The sequence below is a fragment of the Scyliorhinus torazame genome, chromosome 11 (assembly GCF_047496885.1).
Source record: "Scyliorhinus torazame isolate Kashiwa2021f chromosome 11, sScyTor2.1, whole genome shotgun sequence".
Taxonomy (NCBI): Eukaryota; Metazoa; Chordata; class Chondrichthyes; order Carcharhiniformes; family Scyliorhinidae; genus Scyliorhinus; species Scyliorhinus torazame.
The window spans coordinates 180,743,455-180,761,123 of record NC_092717.1 but is presented as its reverse complement, the minus strand read 5'-3'; the positions used below and the strand labels follow the sequence as shown (position 1 = coordinate 180,761,123).

Genomic DNA, 17,669 nt, shown 5'->3' with positions numbered 1-17,669 from the left:
GCTTTTATTGTGAGAGGCAGTCCATTATTCTATTCCTATTACCAGTCAAGCTCACCTCTTCTTTTGGCCAGGTCACAGAGCTCCAAGTTAAGAATGTGCTGCTGCACACAAATTGGAGGGAGATTAAAATTTACAGACTGTTGCAACTACGAAGATTATTGAATTTTAGAAAGCGTCAAAGATGCACAGCCGTGGCATATAAGGAAATTAAATGTGTGCATGATCTGCCCCTATCTCTGAGGTTGAATGAATGTCTTTCAAATAGAAAGTCAGTCACTCATCTCACTGACATGTGAGGGCATCTCCTGAATGGCCTTCCAGACAAAGTCAGCAAATAGGTGCATTTGCAAGGTTCGCTGAGGCAGAATTGAGTGTTTGTCTGAAATTGCAATGCAAGGAGGAGGGAAAGCTTTGATCTGCAGTTTGCATCATGAAACGTTTCATTGAAAGTAGCACAGACTCTTGCTATGGAGTTCTGTTAATGGCTCAAAGTCTCACATCGCAGCAACATGCAGAGTGAGATGAAGCGTCAAATCGCTAATGGCATGTGAGAAATAACCAGAAAAGAACAACTGCATGTGGCCTCTCCTTCGATAGCTCAGCTGGTAGAGCGGAGGACTGTAGATCATTGAAACTGACATCCTTAGGTCGCTCGTTCAATTCTGGCTCGAAGGAAGCTCCCCTTCCCTTTTTCAACAAACAACATTCCAAGCGCAACTAAACGCATGACACCCATTCAAACTCTTCTCTTTACATTACTCCTTCGCATATTCATCTACAGGTGCAGCAGCCCTTCTTTTCATTTTTCAAAACGCCCAGAACCTGGATCTTTGCATTCTCTTCGGCACCTGCTGGCCACCAGGGTATTCCTTTGACTACAATGCATCCAAACTCCCAGAACACAATTCAAAGTACAAGTAGACATCTGTCAGTCGGAGACACCAGCTCACTGCCCCTGCACAGTCATCCCAGCAGCAACTTTCAGCTCGTGTCTAATTCAATCCATATCATTGCACTCTTGGCTGCTTCTGTCATCATCCAAATTGAAATCCCTTCAGATGAAGCTCACCTGTTGCTTTGAGGACTTGCTGATGGAGACAAGCGTCTACTGTATTTGGGCAGCAGGCTGACACTAGCAGGACTTCCCTGCTGATCTCCGAGCCACTTGGAGATAGGTGTGCAGCGTAGCCAGTGAAGCAAGTCATTGTGCGTTGTGCCATGATGCAGTGAATTACTTCAACTTCTAGACCCTGCGCTTTTATTGTGAGAGGCAGTCCATTATTCTATTCCTATTACCAGTCAAGCTCACCTCTTCTTTTGGCCAGGTCACAGAGCTCCAAGTTAAGAATGTGCTGCTGCACACAAATTGGAGGGAGATTAAAATTTACAGACAGTTGCAACTATGAAGATTATTGAATTTTAGAAAGCGTCAAAGATGCACAGCCGTGGCATATAAGGAAATTAAATGTGTGCATGATCTGCCCCTATCTCTGAGGTTGAATGAATGTCTTTCAAATAGAAAGTCAGTCACTCAGCTCACTGACATGTGAGGGCATCTCCTGAATGGCCTTCCAGACAAAGTCAGCAAATAGGTGCATTTGCAAGGTTCGCTGAGGCAGAATTGAGTGTTTGTCTGAAATTGCAATGCAAGGAGGAGGGAAAGCTTTGATCTGCAGTTTGCATCATGAAACGTTTCATTGAAAGTAGCACAGACTCTTGCTATGGAGTTCTGTTAATGGCTCAAAGTCTCACATAGCAGCAACATGCAGAGTGAGATGAAGCGTCAAATCGCTAATGGCATTTGAGAAATAACCAGAAAAGAACTACTGCATGTGGCCTCTCCTTCGATAGCTCAGCTGGTAGAGCGGAGGACTGTAGATCATTCAAACTGACATCCTTAGGTCGCTGGTTCAATTCCGGCTCGAAGGAAGCTCCCCTTCCCTTTTTCAACAAACAACATTCCAAGCGCAACTCAACGCATGACACCCATTCAAACTCTTCTCTTTACATTACTCCTTCGCATATTCATCTACAGGTGCAGCAGCCCTTCTTTTCATTTTTCAAAACGCCCAGAACCTGGATCTTTGCATTCTCTTCGGCACCTGCTGGCCACCAGGGTATTCCTTTGACTACAATGCATCCAAACTACTCAGAACACAATTCAAAGTACAAGTAGACATCTGTCAGTCGGACACACCTCCTCATTGCCCCTGCACAGTCATCCCAGCAGCAACTTTCAGCTCGTGTCTAATTCGATCCACATCATTGCACTCTCGGCTGCTACTGTCATCATCTAAATTGAAATCCCTTCAGATGAAGTTCACCCGTTGCTTTGTGGACTTGCTGATGGAGACAAGCGTCTACTGTATGTGGGCAGCAGGCTGACACTAGCAGGACTTCCCTGCTGATCTCCGAGACACATGGAGATAGGTGTGCAGCGTATCCAGTGAAGCAAGTCATTGTGCGTTGTGCCATGATGCAGTGAATTACTTCACCTTCTAGACCATGCGCTTTTATTGTGAGAGGCAGTCCATTATTCTATTCCTATTACCAGTCAAGCTCACCACTTCTTTTGGCCAGGTCACAGAGCTCCAAGTTAAGAATGTGCTGCTGCACACAAATTGGAGGGAGATTAAAATTTACAGACAGTTGCAACTATGAAGATTATTGAATTTTAGAAAGCGTCAAAGATGCACAGCCGTGGCATATAAGGAAATTAAATGTGTGCATGATCTGCCCCTATCTCTGAGGTTGAATGAATGTCTTTCAAATAGAAAGTCAGTCACTCAGCTCACTGACATGTGAGGGCATCTCCTGAATGGCCTTCCAGACAAAGTCAGCAAATAGGTGCATTTGCAAGGTTCGCTGAGGCAGAATTGAGTGTTTGTCTGAAATTGCAATGCAAGGAGGAGGGAAAGCTTTGATCTGCAGTTTGCATCATGAAACGTTTCATTGAAAGTAGCACAGACTCTTGCTATGGAGTTCTGGTAATGGCTCAAAGTCTCACATAGCAGCAACATGCAGAGTGAGATGAAGCGTCAAATCGCTAATGGCATTTGAGAAATAACCAGAAAAGAACTACTGCATGTGGCCTCTCCTTCGATAGCTCAGCTGGTAGAGTGGAGGACTGTAGATCATTCAAACTGACATCCTTAGGTCGCTGGTTCAATTCCGGCTCGAAGGAAGCTCCCCTTCCCTTTTTCAACAAACAACATTCCAAGCGCAACTCAACGCATGACACCCATTCAAACTCTTCTCTTTACATTACTCCTTCGCATATTCATCTACAGGTGCAGCAGCCCTTCTTTTCATTTTTCAAAACGCCCAGAACCTGGATCTTTGCATTCTCTTCGGCACCTGCTGGCCACCAGGGTATTCCTTTGACTACAATGCATCCAAACTACTCAGAACACAATTCAAAGTACAAGTAGACATCTGTCAGTCGGACACACCTCCTCATTGCCCCTGCACAGTCATCCCAGCAGCAACTTTCAGCTCGTGTCTAATTCGATCCACATCATTGCACTCTCGGCTGCTACTGTCATCATCTAAATTGAAATCCCTTCAGATGAAGTTCACCCGTTGCTTTGTGGACTTGCTGATGGAGACAAGCGTCTACTGTATGTGGGCAGCAGGCTGACACTAGCAGGACTTCCCTGCTGATCTCCGAGCCACTTGGAGATAGGTGTGCAGCGTATCCAGTGAAGCAAGTCATTGTGCGTTGTGCCACGATGCAGTGAATTACTTCAACTTCTAGACCCTGCGCTTTTATTGTGAGAGGCAGTCCATTATTCTATTCCTATTACCAGTCAAGCTCACCACTTCTTTTGGCCAGGTCACACAACTCCAAGTTAAGAATGTGCTGTTGCACACAAATTGGAGGGAGTTTAAAATTTACAGACAGTTGCAACTATGAAGGTTAGTGAATTTTAGCAAGCGTCAAAGATGCCCAGCCGAGGCAATTAAGGAAATTAAATGTGTGCATGATCTGCCCCTATCTCTGAGGTTGAATGAATGTCTTTCAAATAGAAAGCCAGTCACTCAGCTCACTGACATGTGAGGGCATCTCCTGAATGGCCTTCCAGACAAAGTGAGCAAATAGGTGCATTTGCAAGGTTCACGAAGGCAGAATTGAGTGTTTGTCTGAAATTGCAATGCAAGGAGGAGGGAAAGCTTTGATCTGCAGTTTGCATCATGAAACGTTTAATTGAAAGTAGCACAGACTCCTGCTATGGAGTTCTGTTAATGGCTCAAAGTCTCACATAGCAGCAAAATGCAGAGTGAGATGAAGCGTCAAATCGCTAATGGCATGTGGGAAATAACCAGAAAAGAACAACTGCATGCGGCCTTTTCTTCGATAACTCAGCTGGTAGAGCGGAGAACTGTAGATCATTCAAACTGGCTTCCTTAGGTCACTGGTTCAATTCTGGCTCGAAGGAAGCTCCCCTTCCCTTTTTCAACAAAAAACATTCCAAGCGCAACTAAACACATGACACCCATTCAAACTTTTCTCTTTACATTACTCCTTTGCATATTCATCTACAGGCGCAGCAGCTCTTCTTTTCATTTTTCAAAACGTCCAGTACCTGGCTCTTTGCATTCTCTTCGGCACCTGCTGGCCACCAGGGTATTCCTTTGACTACAATGCATCCAAACTCCCAGAACACAATTCAAAGTACAAGTAGACATCTGTCAGTCGGATACACCAGCTCACTGCCCCTGCACAGTCATCCCAGCAGCAACTTTCAGCTCGTGTCTAATTCAATCCATATCATTGCACTCTTGGCTGCTTCTGTCATCATCCGAATTGAAATCCCTTCAGATGAAGCTCACCCGTTGCTTTGAGGACTTGCTGATGGAGACAAGCGCCTACTGTATTTGGCCAGCAGGCTGACACTAGCAGGACTTCCCTGCTGATCTCCGAGCCACTTGGAGATAGGTGTGCAGCGTAGCCAGTGAAGCAAGTCATTGTGCGTTGTGCCATGATGCAGTGAATTACTTCAACTTCTAGACCCTGCGCTTTTATTGTGAGAGGCAGTCCATTATTCTATTCCTATTACCAGTCAAGCTCACCTCTTCTTTTGGCCAGGTCACAGAGCTCCAAGTTAAGAATGTGCTGCTGCACACAAATTGGAGGGAGATTAAAATTTACAGACAGTTGCAACTATGAAGATTATTGAATTTTAGAAAGCGTCAAAGATGCACAGCCGTGGCATAAAAGGAAATTAAATGTGTGCATGATCTGCCCCTATCTCTGAGGTTGAATGAATGTCTTTCAAATAGAAAGTCAGTCACTCAGCTCACTGACATGTGAGGGCATCTCCTGAATGGCCTTCCAGACAAAGTCAGCAAATAGGTGCATTTGCAAGGTTCGCTGAGGCAGAATTGAGTGTTTGTCTGAAATTGCAATGCAAGGAGGAGGGAAAGCTTTGATCTGCAGTTTGCATCATGAAACGTTTAATTGAAAGTAGCACAGACTCTTGCTATGGAGTTCTGTTAATGGCTCAAAGTCTCACATAGCAGCAACATGCAGAGTGAGATGAAGCGTCAAATCGCTAATGGCATTTGAGAAATAACCAGAAAAGAACTACTGCATGTGGCCTCTCCTTCGATAGCTCAGCTGGTAGAGCGGAGGACTGTAGATCATTCAAACTGACATCCTTAGGTCGCTGGTTCAATTCCGGCTCGAAGGAAGGTCCCCTTCCCTTTTTCAACAAACAACATTCCAAGCGCAACTAAACGCATGACACCCATTCAAACTCTTCTCTTTACATTACTCCTTCGCATATTCATCTACAGGTGCAGCAGCCCTTCTTTTCATTTTTCAAAACGCCCAGAACCTGGATCTTTGCATTCTCTTCGGCACCTGCTGGCCACCAGGGTATTCCTTTGACTACAATGCATCCAAACTACTCAGAACACAATTCAAAGTACAAGTAGACATCTGTCAGTCGGACACACCTCCTCATTGCCCCTGCACAGTCATCCCAGCAGCAACTTTCAGCTCGTGTCTAATTCGATCCACATCATTGCACTCTCGGCTGCTACTGTCATCATCTAAATTGAAATCCCTTCAGATGAAGTTCACCCGTTGCTTTGTGGACTTGCTGATGGAGACAATCGTCTACTGTATTTGGGCAGCAGGCTGACACTAGCAGGACTTCCCTGCTGATCTCCGAGCCACTTGGAGATAGGTGTGCAGCGTAGCCAGTGAAGCAAGTCATTGTGCGTTGTGCCACGATGCAGTGAATTACTTCAACTTCTAGACCCTGCGCTTTTATTGTGAGAGGCAGTCCATTATTCTATTCCTATTACCAGTCAAGCTCACCACTTCTTTTGGCCAGGTCACACAACTCCAAGTTAAGAATGTGCTGTTGCACACAAATTGGAGGGAGTTTAAAATTTACAGACAGTTGCAACTATGAAGGTTATTGAATTTTAGCAAGCGTCAAAGATGCCCAGCCGAGGCAATTAAGGAAATTAAATGTGTGCATGATCTGCCCCTATCTCTGAGGTTGAATGAATGTCTTTCAAATAGAAAGCCAGTCACTCAGCTCACTGACATGTGAGGGCATCTCCTGAATGGCCTTCCAGACAAAGTGAGCAAATAGGTGCATTTGCAAGGTTCACGAAGGCAGAATTGAGTGTTTGTCTGAAATTGCAATGCAAGGAGGAGGGAAAGCTTTGATCTGCAGTTTGCATCATGAAACGTTTAATTGAAAGTAGCACAGACTCCTGCTATGGAGTTCTGTTAATGGCTCAAAGTCTCACATAGCAGCAAAATGCAGAGTGAGATGAAGCGTCAAATCGCTAATGGCATGTGGGAAATAACCAGAAAAGAACAACTGCATGCAGCCTTTTCTTCGATAACTCAGCTGGTAGAGCGGAGAACTGTAGATCATTCAAACTGGCTTCCTTAGGTCACTGGTTCAATTCTGGCTCGAAGGAAGCTCCCCTTCCCTTTTTCAACAAAAAACATTCCAAGCGCAACTAAACACATGACACCCATTCAAACTTTTCTCTTTACATTACTCCTTTGCATATTCATCTACAGGCGCAGCAGCTCTTCTTTTCATTTTTCAAAACGTCCAGTACCTGGCTCTTTGCATTCTCTTCGGCACCTGCTGGCCACCAGGGTATTCCTTTGACTACAATGCATCCAAACTCCCAGAACACAATTCAAAGTACAAGTAGACATCTGTCAGTCGGAGACACCAGCTCACTGCCCCTGCACAGTCATCCCAGCAGCAACTTTCAGCTCGTGTCTAATTCAATCCATATCATTGCACTCTTGGCTGCTTCTGTCATCATCCGAATTGAAATCCCTTCAGATGAAGTTCACCCGTTGCTTTGTGGACTTGCTGATGGAGACAAGCGTCTACTGTATGTGGGCAGCAGGCTGACACTAGCAGGACTTCCCTGCTGATCTCCGAGACACATGGAGATAGGTGTGCAGCGTATCCAGTGAAGCAAGTCATTGTGCGTTGTGCCATGATGCAGTGAATTACTTCACCTTCTAGACCCTGCGCTTTTATTGTGAGAGGCAGTCCATTATTCTATTCCTATTACCAGTCAAGCTCACCACTTCTTTTGGCCAGGTCACACAACTCCAAGTTAAGAATGTGCTGTTGCACACAAATTGGAGGGAGTTTAAAATTTACAGACAGTTGCAACTATGAAGATTATTGAATTTTAGCAAGCGTCAAAGATGCCCAGCCGAGGCAATTAAGGAAATTAAATGTGTGCATGATCTGCCCCTATCTCTGAGGTTGAATGAATGTCTTTCAAATAGAAAGCCAGTCACTCAGCTCACTGACATGTGAGGGCATCTCCTGAATGGCCTTCCAGACAAAGTGAGCAAATAGGTGCATTTGCAAGGTTCACGAAGGCAGAATTGAGTGTTTGTCTGAAATTGCAATGCAAGGAGGAGGGAAAGCTTTGATCTGCAGTTTGCATCATGAAACGTTTAATTGAAAGTAGCACAGACTCCTGCTATGGAGTTCTGTTAATGGCTCAAAGTCTCACATAGCAGCAAAATGCAGAGTGAGATGAAGCGTCAAATCGCTAATGGCATGTGGGAAATAACCAGAAAAGAACAACTGCATGCGGCCTTTTCTTCGATAACTCAGCTGGTAGAGCGGAGAACTGTAGATCATTCAAACTGGCTTCCTTAGGTCACTGGTTCAATTCTGGCTCGAAGGAAGCTCCCCTTCCCTTTTTCAACAAAAAACATTCCAAGCGCAACTAAACACATGACACCCATTCAAACTTTTCTCTTTACATTACTCCTTTGCATATTCATCTACAGGCGCAGCAGCTCTTCTTTTCATTTTTCAAAACGTCCAGTACCTGGCTCTTTGCATTCTCTTCGGCACCTGCTGGCCACCAGGGTATCCCTTTGACTACAATGCATCCAAACTCCCAGAACACAATTCAAAGTACAAGTAGACATCTGTCAGTCGGATACACCAGCTCACTGCCCCTGCACAGTCATCCCAGCAGTAACTTTCAGCTCGTGTCTAATTCAATCCATATCATTGCACTCTTGGCTGCTTCTGTCATCATCCGAATTGAAATCCCTTCAGATGAAGCTCACCCGTTGCTTTGAGGACTTGCTGATGGAGACAAGCGTCTACTGTATTTGGGCAGCAGGCTGACACTAGCAGGACTTCCCTGCTGATCTCCGAGCCACTTGGAGATAGGTGTGCAGCGTAGCCAGTGAAGCAAGTCATTGTGCGTTGTGCCATGATGCAGTGAATTACTTCAACTTCTAGACCCTGCGCTTTTATTGTGAGAGGCAGTCCATTATTCTATTCCTATTACCAGTCAAGCTCACCTCTTCTTTTGGCCAGGTCACAGAGCTCCAAGTTAAGAATGTGCTGCTGCACACAAATTGGAGGGAGATTAAAATTTACAGACAGTTGCAACTACGAAGATTATTGAATTTTAGAAAGCGTCAAAGATGCACAGCCGTGGCATATAAGGAAATTAAATGTGTGCATGATCTGCCCCTATCTCTGAGGTTGAATGAATGTCTTTCAAATAGAAAGTCAGTCACTCATCTCACTGACATGTGAGGGCATCTCCTGAATGGCCTTCCAGACAAAGTCAGCAAATAGGTGCATTTGCAAGGTTCGCTGAGGCAGAATTGAGTGTTTGTCTGAAATTGCAATGCAAGGAGGAGGGAAAGCTTTGATCTGCAGTTTGCATCATGAAACGTTTCATTGAAAGTAGCACAGACTCTTGCTATGGAGTTCTGTTAATGGCTCAAAGTCTCACATAGCAGCAACATGCAGAGTGAGATGAAGCGTCAAATCGCTAATGGCATGTGAGAAATAACCAGAAAAGAACAACTGCATGTGGCCTCTCCTTCGATAGCTCAGCTGGTAGAGCGGAGGACTGTAGATCATTGAAACTGACATCCTTAGGTCGCTCGTTCAATTCTGGCTCGAAGGAAGCTCCCCTTCCCTTTTTCAACAAACAACATTCCAAGCGCAACTAAACGCATGACACCCATTCAAACTCTTCTCTTTACATTACTCCTTCGCATATTCATCTACAGGTGCAGCAGCCCTTCTTTTCATTTTTCAAAACGCCCAGAACCTGGATCTTTGCATTCTCTTCGGCACCTGCTGGCCACCAGGGTATTCCTTTGACTACAATGCATCCAAACTCCCAGAACACAATTCAAAGTACAAGTAGACATCTGTCAGTCGGAGACACCAGCTCACTGCCCCTGCACAGTCATCCCAGCAGCAACTTTCAGCTCGTGTCTAATTCAATCCATATCATTGCACTCTTGGCTGCTTCTGTCATCATCCAAATTGAAATCCCTTCAGATGAAGCTCACCTGTTGCTTTGAGGACTTGCTGATGGAGACAAGCGTCTACTGTATTTGGGCAGCAGGCTGACACTAGCAGGACTTCCCTGCTGATCTCCGAGCCACTTGGAGATAGGTGTGCAGCGTAGCCAGTGAAGCAAGTCATTGTGCGTTGTGCCATGATGCAGTGAATTACTTCAACTTCTAGACCCTGCGCTTTTATTGTGAGAGGCAGTCCATTATTCTATTCCTATTACCAGTCAAGCTCACCTCTTCTTTTGGCCAGGTCACAGAGCTCCAAGTTAAGAATGTGCTGCTGCACACAAATTGGAGGGAGATTAAAATTTACAGACAGTTGCAACTATGAAGATTATTGAATTTTAGAAAGCGTCAAAGATGCACAGCCGTGGCATATAAGGAAATTAAATGTGTGCATGATCTGCCCCTATCTCTGAGGTTGAATGAATGTCTTTCAAATAGAAAGTCAGTCACTCAGCTCACTGACATGTGAGGGCATCTCCTGAATGGCCTTCCAGACAAAGTCAGCAAATAGGTGCATTTGCAAGGTTCGCTGAGGCAGAATTGAGTGTTTGTCTGAAATTGCAATGCAAGGAGGAGGGAAAGCTTTGATCTGCAGTTTGCATCATGAAACGTTTCATTGAAAGTAGCACAGACTCTTGCTATGGAGTTCTGTTAATGGCTCAAAGTCTCACATAGCAGCAACATGCAGAGTGAGATGAAGCGTCAAATCGCTAATGGCATTTGAGAAATAACCAGAAAAGAACTACTGCATGTGGCCTCTCCTTCGATAGCTCAGCTGGTAGAGCGGAGGACTGTAGATCATTCAAACTGACATCCTTAGGTCGCTGGTTCAATTCCGGCTCGAAGGAAGCTCCCCTTCCCTTTTTCAACAAACAACATTCCAAGCGCAACTCAACGCATGACACCCATTCAAACTCTTCTCTTTACATTACTCCTTCGCATATTCATCTACAGGTGCAGCAGCCCTTCTTTTCATTTTTCAAAACGCCCAGAACCTGGATCTTTGCATTCTCTTCGGCACCTGCTGGCCACCAGGGTATTCCTTTGACTACAATGCATCCAAACTACTCAGAACACAATTCAAAGTACAAGTAGACATCTGTCAGTCGGACACACCTCCTCATTGCCCCTGCACAGTCATCCCAGCAGCAACTTTCAGCTCGTGTCTAATTCGATCCACATCATTGCACTCTCGGCTGCTACTGTCATCATCTAAATTGAAATCCCTTCAGATGAAGTTCACCCGTTGCTTTGTGGACTTGCTGATGGAGACAAGCGTCTACTGTATGTGGGCAGCAGGCTGACACTAGCAGGACTTCCCTGCTGATCTCCGAGACACATGGAGATAGGTGTGCAGCGTATCCAGTGAAGCAAGTCATTGTGCGTTGTGCCATGATGCAGTGAATTACTTCACCTTCTAGACCATGCGCTTTTATTGTGAGAGGCAGTCCATTATTCTATTCCTATTACCAGTCAAGCTCACCACTTCTTTTGGCCAGGTCACAGAGCTCCAAGTTAAGAATGTGCTGCTGCACACAAATTGGAGGGAGATTAAAATTTACAGACAGTTGCAACTATGAAGATTATTGAATTTTAGAAAGCGTCAAAGATGCACAGCCGTGGCATATAAGGAAATTAAATGTGTGCATGATCTGCCCCTATCTCTGAGGTTGAATGAATGTCTTTCAAATAGAAAGTCAGTCACTCAGCTCACTGACATGTGAGGGCATCTCCTGAATGGCCTTCCAGACAAAGTCAGCAAATAGGTGCATTTGCAAGGTTCGCTGAGGCAGAATTGAGTGTTTGTCTGAAATTGCAATGCAAGGAGGAGGGAAAGCTTTGATCTGCAGTTTGCATCATGAAACGTTTCATTGAAAGTAGCACAGACTCTTGCTATGGAGTTCTGGTAATGGCTCAAAGTCTCACATAGCAGCAACATGCAGAGTGAGATGAAGCGTCAAATCGCTAATGGCATTTGAGAAATAACCAGAAAAGAACTACTGCATGTGGCCTCTCCTTCGATAGCTCAGCTGGTAGAGTGGAGGACTGTAGATCATTCAAACTGACATCCTTAGGTCGCTGGTTCAATTCCGGCTCGAAGGAAGCTCCCCTTCCCTTTTTCAACAAACAACATTCCAAGCGCAACTCAACGCATGACACCCATTCAAACTCTTCTCTTTACATTACTCCTTCGCATATTCATCTACAGGTGCAGCAGCCCTTCTTTTCATTTTTCAAAACGCCCAGAACCTGGATCTTTGCATTCTCTTCGGCACCTGCTGGCCACCAGGGTATTCCTTTGACTACAATGCATCCAAACTACTCAGAACACAATTCAAAGTACAAGTAGACATCTGTCAGTCGGACACACCTCCTCATTGCCCCTGCACAGTCATCCCAGCAGCAACTTTCAGCTCGTGTCTAATTCGATCCACATCATTGCACTCTCGGCTGCTACTGTCATCATCTAAATTGAAATCCCTTCAGATGAAGTTCACCCGTTGCTTTGTGGACTTGCTGATGGAGACAAGCGTCTACTGTATGTGGGCAGCAGGCTGACACTAGCAGGACTTCCCTGCTGATCTCCGAGCCACTTGGAGATAGGTGTGCAGCGTATCCAGTGAAGCAAGTCATTGTGCGTTGTGCCACGATGCAGTGAATTACTTCAACTTCTAGACCCTGCGCTTTTATTGTGAGAGGCAGTCCATTATTCTATTCCTATTACCAGTCAAGCTCACCACTTCTTTTGGCCAGGTCACACAACTCCAAGTTAAGAATGTGCTGTTGCACACAAATTGGAGGGAGTTTAAAATTTACAGACAGTTGCAACTATGAAGGTTATTGAATTTTAGCAAGCGTCAAAGATGCCCAGCCGAGGCAATTAAGGAAATTAAATGTGTGCATGATCTGCCCCTATCTCTGAGGTTGAATGAATGTCTTTCAAATAGAAAGCCAGTCACTCAGCTCACTGACATGTGAGGGCATCTCCTGAATGGCCTTCCAGACAAAGTGAGCAAATAGGTGCATTTGCAAGGTTCACGAAGGCAGAATTGAGTGTTTGTCTGAAATTGCAATGCAAGGAGGAGGGAAAGCTTTGATCTGCAGTTTGCATCATGAAACGTTTAATTGAAAGTAGCACAGACTTCTGCTATGGAGTTCTGTTAATGGCTCAAAGTCTCACATAGCAGCAAAATGCAGAGTGAGATGAAGCGTCAAATCGCTAATGGCATGTGGGAAATAACCAGAAAAGAACAACTGCATGCGGCCTTTTCTTCGATAACTCAGCTGGTAGAGCGGAGAACTGTAGATCATTCAAACTGGCTTCCTTAGGTCACTGGTTCAATTCTGGCTCGAAGGAAGCTCCCCTTCCCTTTTTCAACAAAAAACATTCCAAGCGCAACTAAACACATGACACCCATTCAAACTTTTCTCTTTACATTACTCCTTTGCATATTCATCTACAGGCGCAGCAGCTCTTCTTTTCATTTTTCAAAACGTCCAGTACCTGGCTCTTTGCATTCTCTTCGGCACCTGCTGGCCACCAGGGTATTCCTTTGACTACAATGCATCCAAACTCCCAGAACACAATTCAAAGTACAAGTAGACATCTGTCAGTCGGATACACCAGCTCACTGCCCCTGCACAGTCATCCCAGCAGCAACCTTCAGCTCGTGTCTAATTCAATCCATATCATTGCACTCTTGGCTGCTTCTGTCATCATCCGAATTGAAATCCCTTCAGATGAAGCTCACCCGTTGCTTTGAGGACTTGCTGATGGAGACAAGCGCCTACTGTATTTGGGCAGCAGGCTGACACTAGCAGGACTTCCCTGCTGATCTCCGAGCCACTTGGAGATAGGTGTGCAGCGTAGCCAGTGAAGCAAGTCATTGTGCGTTGTGCCATGATGCAGTGAATTACTTCAACTTCTAGACCCTGCGCTTTTATTGTGAGAGGCAGTCCATTATTCTATTCCTATTACCAGTCAAGCTCACCACTTCTTTTGGCCAGGTCACACAACTCCAAGTTAAGAATGTGCTGTTGCACACAAATTGGAGGGAGTTTAAAATTTACAGACAGTTGCAACTATGAAGATTATTGAATTTTAGCAAGCGTCAAAGATGCCCAGCCGAGGCAATTAAGGAAATTAAATGTGTGCATGATCTGCCCCTATCTCTGAGGTTGAATGAATGTCTTTCAAATAGAAAGCCAGTCACTCAGCTCACTGACATGTGAGGGCATCTCCTGAATGGCCTTCCAGACAAAGTGAGCAAATAGGTGCATTTGCAAGGTTCACGAAGGCAGAATTGAGTGTTTGTCTGAAATTGCAATGCAAGGAGGAGGGAAAGCTTTGATCTGCAGTTTGCATCATGAAACGTTTAATTGAAAGTAGCACAGACTCCTGCTATGGAGTTCTGTTAATGGCTCAAAGTCTCACATAGCAGCAAAATGCAGAGTGAGATGAAGCGTCAAATCGCTAATGGCATGTGGGAAATAACCAGAAAAGAACAACTGCATGCGGCCTTTTCTTCGATAACTCAGCTGGTAGAGCGGAGAACTGTAGATCATTCAAACTGGCTTCCTTAGGTCACTGGTTCAATTCTGGCTCGAAGGAAGCTCCCCTTCCCTTTTTCAACAAAAAACATTCCAAGCGCAACTAAACACATGACACCCATTCAAACTTTTCTCTTTACATTACTCCTTTGCATATTCATCTACAGGCGCAGCAGCTCTTCTTTTCATTTTTCAAAACGTCCAGTACCTGGCTCTTTGCATTCTCTTCGGCACCTGCTGGCCACCAGGGTATCCCTTTGACTACAATGCATCCAAACTCCCAGAACACAATTCAAAGTACAAGTAGACATCTGTCAGTCGGATACACCAGCTCACTGCCCCTGCACAGTCATCCCAGCAGTAACTTTCAGCTCGTGTCTAATTCAATCCATATCATTGCACTCTTGGCTGCTTCTGTCATCATCCGAATTGAAATCCCTTCAGATGAAGCTCACCCGTTGCTTTGAGGACTTGCTGATGGAGACAAGCGTCTACTGTATTTGGGCAGCAGGCTGACACTAGCAGGACTTCCCTGCTGATCTCCGAGCCACTTGGAGATAGGTGTGCAGCGTAGCCAGTGAAGCAAGTCATTGTGCGTTGTGCCATGATGCAGTGAATTACTTCAACTTCTAGACCCTGCGCTTTTATTGTGAGAGGCAGTCCATTATTCTATTCCTATTACCAGTCAAGCTCACCTCTTCTTTTGGCCAGGTCACAGAGCTCCAAGTTAAGAATGTGCTGCTGCACACAAATTGGAGGGAGATTAAAATTTACAGACAGTTGCAACTACGAAGATTATTGAATTTTAGAAAGCGTCAAAGATGCACAGCCGTGGCATATAAGGAAATTAAATGTGTGCATGATCTGCCCCTATCTCTGAGGTTGAATGAATGTCTTTCAAATAGAAAGTCAGTCACTCATCTCACTGACATGTGAGGGCATCTCCTGAATGGCCTTCCAGACAAAGTCAGCAAATAGGTGCATTTGCAAGGTTCGCTGAGGCAGAATTGAGTGTTTGTCTGAAATTGCAATGCAAGGAGGAGGGAAAGCTTTGATCTGCAGTTTGCATCATGAAACGTTTCATTGAAAGTAGCACAGACTCTTGCTATGGAGTTCTGTTAATGGCTCAAAGTCTCACATAGCAGCAACATGCAGAGTGAGATGAAGCGTCAAATCGCTAATGGCATGTGAGAAATAACCAGAAAAGAACAACTGCATGTGGCCTCTCCTTCGATAGCTCAGCTGGTAGAGCGGAGGACTGTAGATCATTGAAACTGACATCCTTAGGTCGCTCGTTCAATTCTGGCTCGAAGGAAGCTCCCCTTCCCTTTTTCAACATACAACATTCCAAGCGCAACTAAACGCATGACACCCATTCAAACTCTTCTCTTTACATTACTCCTTCGCATATTCATCTACAGGTGCAGCAGCCCTTCTTTTCATTTTTCAAAACGCCCAGAACCTGGATCTTTGCATTCTCTTCGGCACCTGCTGGCCACCAGGGTATTCCTTTGACTACAATGCATCCAAACTCCCAGAACACAATTCAAAGTACAAGTAGACATCTGTCAGTCGGAGACACCAGCTCACTGCCCCTGCACAGTCATCCCAGCAGCAACTTTCAGCTCGTGTCTAATTCAATCCATATCATTGCACTCTTGGCTGCTTCTGTCATCATCCAAATTGAAATCCCTTCAGATGAAGCTCACCTGTTGCTTTGAGGACTTGCTGATGGAGACAAGCGTCTACTGTATTTGGGCAGCAGGCTGACACTAGCAGGACTTCCCTGCTGATCTCCGAGCCACTTGGAGATAGGTGTGCAGCGTAGCCAGTGAAGCAAGTCATTGTGCGTTGTGCCATGATGCAGTGAATTACTTCAACTTCTAGACCCTGCGCTTTTATTGTGAGAGGCAGTCCATTATTCTATTCCTATTACCAGTCAAGCTCACCTCTTCTTTTGGCCAGGTCACAGAGCTCCAAGTTAAGAATGTGCTGCTGCACACAAATTGGAGGGAGATTAAAATTTACAGACAGTTGCAACTATGAAGATTATTGAATTTTAGAAAGCGTCAAAGATGCACAGCCGTGGCATATAAGGAAATTAAATGTGTGCATGATCTGCCCCTATCTCTGAGGTTGAATGAATGTCTTTCAAATAGAAAGTCAGTCACTCAGCTCACTGACATGTGAGGGCATCTCCTGAATGGCCTTCCAGACAAAGTCAGCAAATAGGTGCATTTGCAAGGTTCGCTGAGGCAGAATTGAGTGTTTGTCTGAAATTGCAATGCAAGGAGGAGGGAAAGCTTTGATCTGCAGTTTGCATCATGAAACGTTTCATTGAAAGTAGCACAGACTCTTGCTATGGAGTTCTGGTAATGGCTCAAAGTCTCACATAGCAGCAACATGCAGAGTGAGATGAAGCGTCAAATCGCTAATGGCATTTGAGAAATAACCAGAAAAGAACTACTGCATGTGGCCTCTCCTTCGATAGCTCAGCTGGTAGAGTGGAGGACTGTAGATCATTCAAACTGACATCCTTAGGTCGCTGGTTCAATTCCGGCTCGAAGGAAGCTCCCCTTCCCTTTTTCAACAAACAACATTCCAAGCGCAACTCAACGCATGACACCCATTCAAACTCTTCTCTTTACATTACTCCTTCGCATATTCATCTACAGGTGCAGCAGCCCTTCTTTTCATTTTTCAAAACGCCCAGAACCTGGATCTTTGCATTCTCTTCGGCACCTGCTGGCCACCAGGGTATTCCTTTGACTACAATGCATCCAAACTACTCAGAACACAATTCAAAGTACAAGTAGACATCTGTCAGTCGGACACACCTCCTCATTGCCCCTGCACAGTCATCCCAGCAGCAACTTTCAGCTCGTGTCTAATTCGATCCACATCATTGCACTCTCGGCTGCTACTGTCATCATCTAAATTGAAATCCCTTCAGATGAAGTTCACCCGTTGCTTTGTGGACTTGCTGATGGAGACAAGCGTCTACTGTATGTGGGCAGCAGGCTGACACTAGCAGGACTTCCCTGCTGATCTCCGAGACACATGGAGATAGGTGTGCAGCGTATCCAGTGAAGCAAGTCATTGTGCGTTGTGCCATGATGCAGTGAATTACTTCACCTTCTAGACCATGCGCTTTTATTGTGAGAGGCAGTCCATTATTCTATTCCTATTACCAGTCAAGCTCACCACTTCTTTTGGCCAGGTCACAGAGCTCCAAGTTAAGAATGTGCTGCTGCAC

At 45.1% G+C, this 17,669-nt stretch overlaps 9 non-coding genes across 9 annotated transcripts; all 9 read left to right on the top strand.

Annotated features, from left to right (window-relative positions):
• The first annotated feature begins 587 nt into the window (after nt 1-587).
• Nucleotides 588-675, top strand: trnay-gua (transfer RNA tyrosine (anticodon GUA)). The gene is given in 2 exon segments: nt 588-624; nt 640-675. It is a non-coding gene; the product is annotated as a tRNA-Tyr (tRNA).
• Nucleotides 676-1,841: 1,166 nt separating this feature from the next.
• Nucleotides 1,842-1,929, top strand: trnay-gua (transfer RNA tyrosine (anticodon GUA)). Its single transcript is given in 2 exon segments — nt 1,842-1,878; nt 1,894-1,929. It is a non-coding gene; the product is annotated as a tRNA-Tyr (tRNA).
• A 1,167-nt stretch (nt 1,930-3,096) lies between these two features.
• On the top strand, nt 3,097-3,184 carry trnay-gua (transfer RNA tyrosine (anticodon GUA)). Its single transcript is given in 2 exon segments — nt 3,097-3,133; nt 3,149-3,184. It is a non-coding gene; the product is annotated as a tRNA-Tyr (tRNA).
• Nucleotides 3,185-5,605: 2,421 nt separating this feature from the next.
• Nucleotides 5,606-5,693, top strand: trnay-gua (transfer RNA tyrosine (anticodon GUA)). Its single transcript is given in 2 exon segments — nt 5,606-5,642; nt 5,658-5,693. It is a non-coding gene; the product is annotated as a tRNA-Tyr (tRNA).
• Nucleotides 5,694-9,368: 3,675 nt separating this feature from the next.
• Nucleotides 9,369-9,456, top strand: trnay-gua (transfer RNA tyrosine (anticodon GUA)). The gene is given in 2 exon segments: nt 9,369-9,405; nt 9,421-9,456. It is a non-coding gene; the product is annotated as a tRNA-Tyr (tRNA).
• Nucleotides 9,457-10,622: 1,166 nt separating this feature from the next.
• Nucleotides 10,623-10,710, top strand: trnay-gua (transfer RNA tyrosine (anticodon GUA)). Its single transcript is given in 2 exon segments — nt 10,623-10,659; nt 10,675-10,710. It is a non-coding gene; the product is annotated as a tRNA-Tyr (tRNA).
• A 1,167-nt stretch (nt 10,711-11,877) lies between these two features.
• Nucleotides 11,878-11,965, top strand: trnay-gua (transfer RNA tyrosine (anticodon GUA)). The gene is given in 2 exon segments: nt 11,878-11,914; nt 11,930-11,965. It is a non-coding gene; the product is annotated as a tRNA-Tyr (tRNA).
• Nucleotides 11,966-15,640: 3,675 nt separating this feature from the next.
• Nucleotides 15,641-15,728, top strand: trnay-gua (transfer RNA tyrosine (anticodon GUA)). The gene is given in 2 exon segments: nt 15,641-15,677; nt 15,693-15,728. It is a non-coding gene; the product is annotated as a tRNA-Tyr (tRNA).
• A 1,166-nt stretch (nt 15,729-16,894) lies between these two features.
• On the top strand, nt 16,895-16,982 carry trnay-gua (transfer RNA tyrosine (anticodon GUA)). Its single transcript is given in 2 exon segments — nt 16,895-16,931; nt 16,947-16,982. It is a non-coding gene; the product is annotated as a tRNA-Tyr (tRNA).
• Nucleotides 16,983-17,669: the final 687 nt, after the last annotated feature.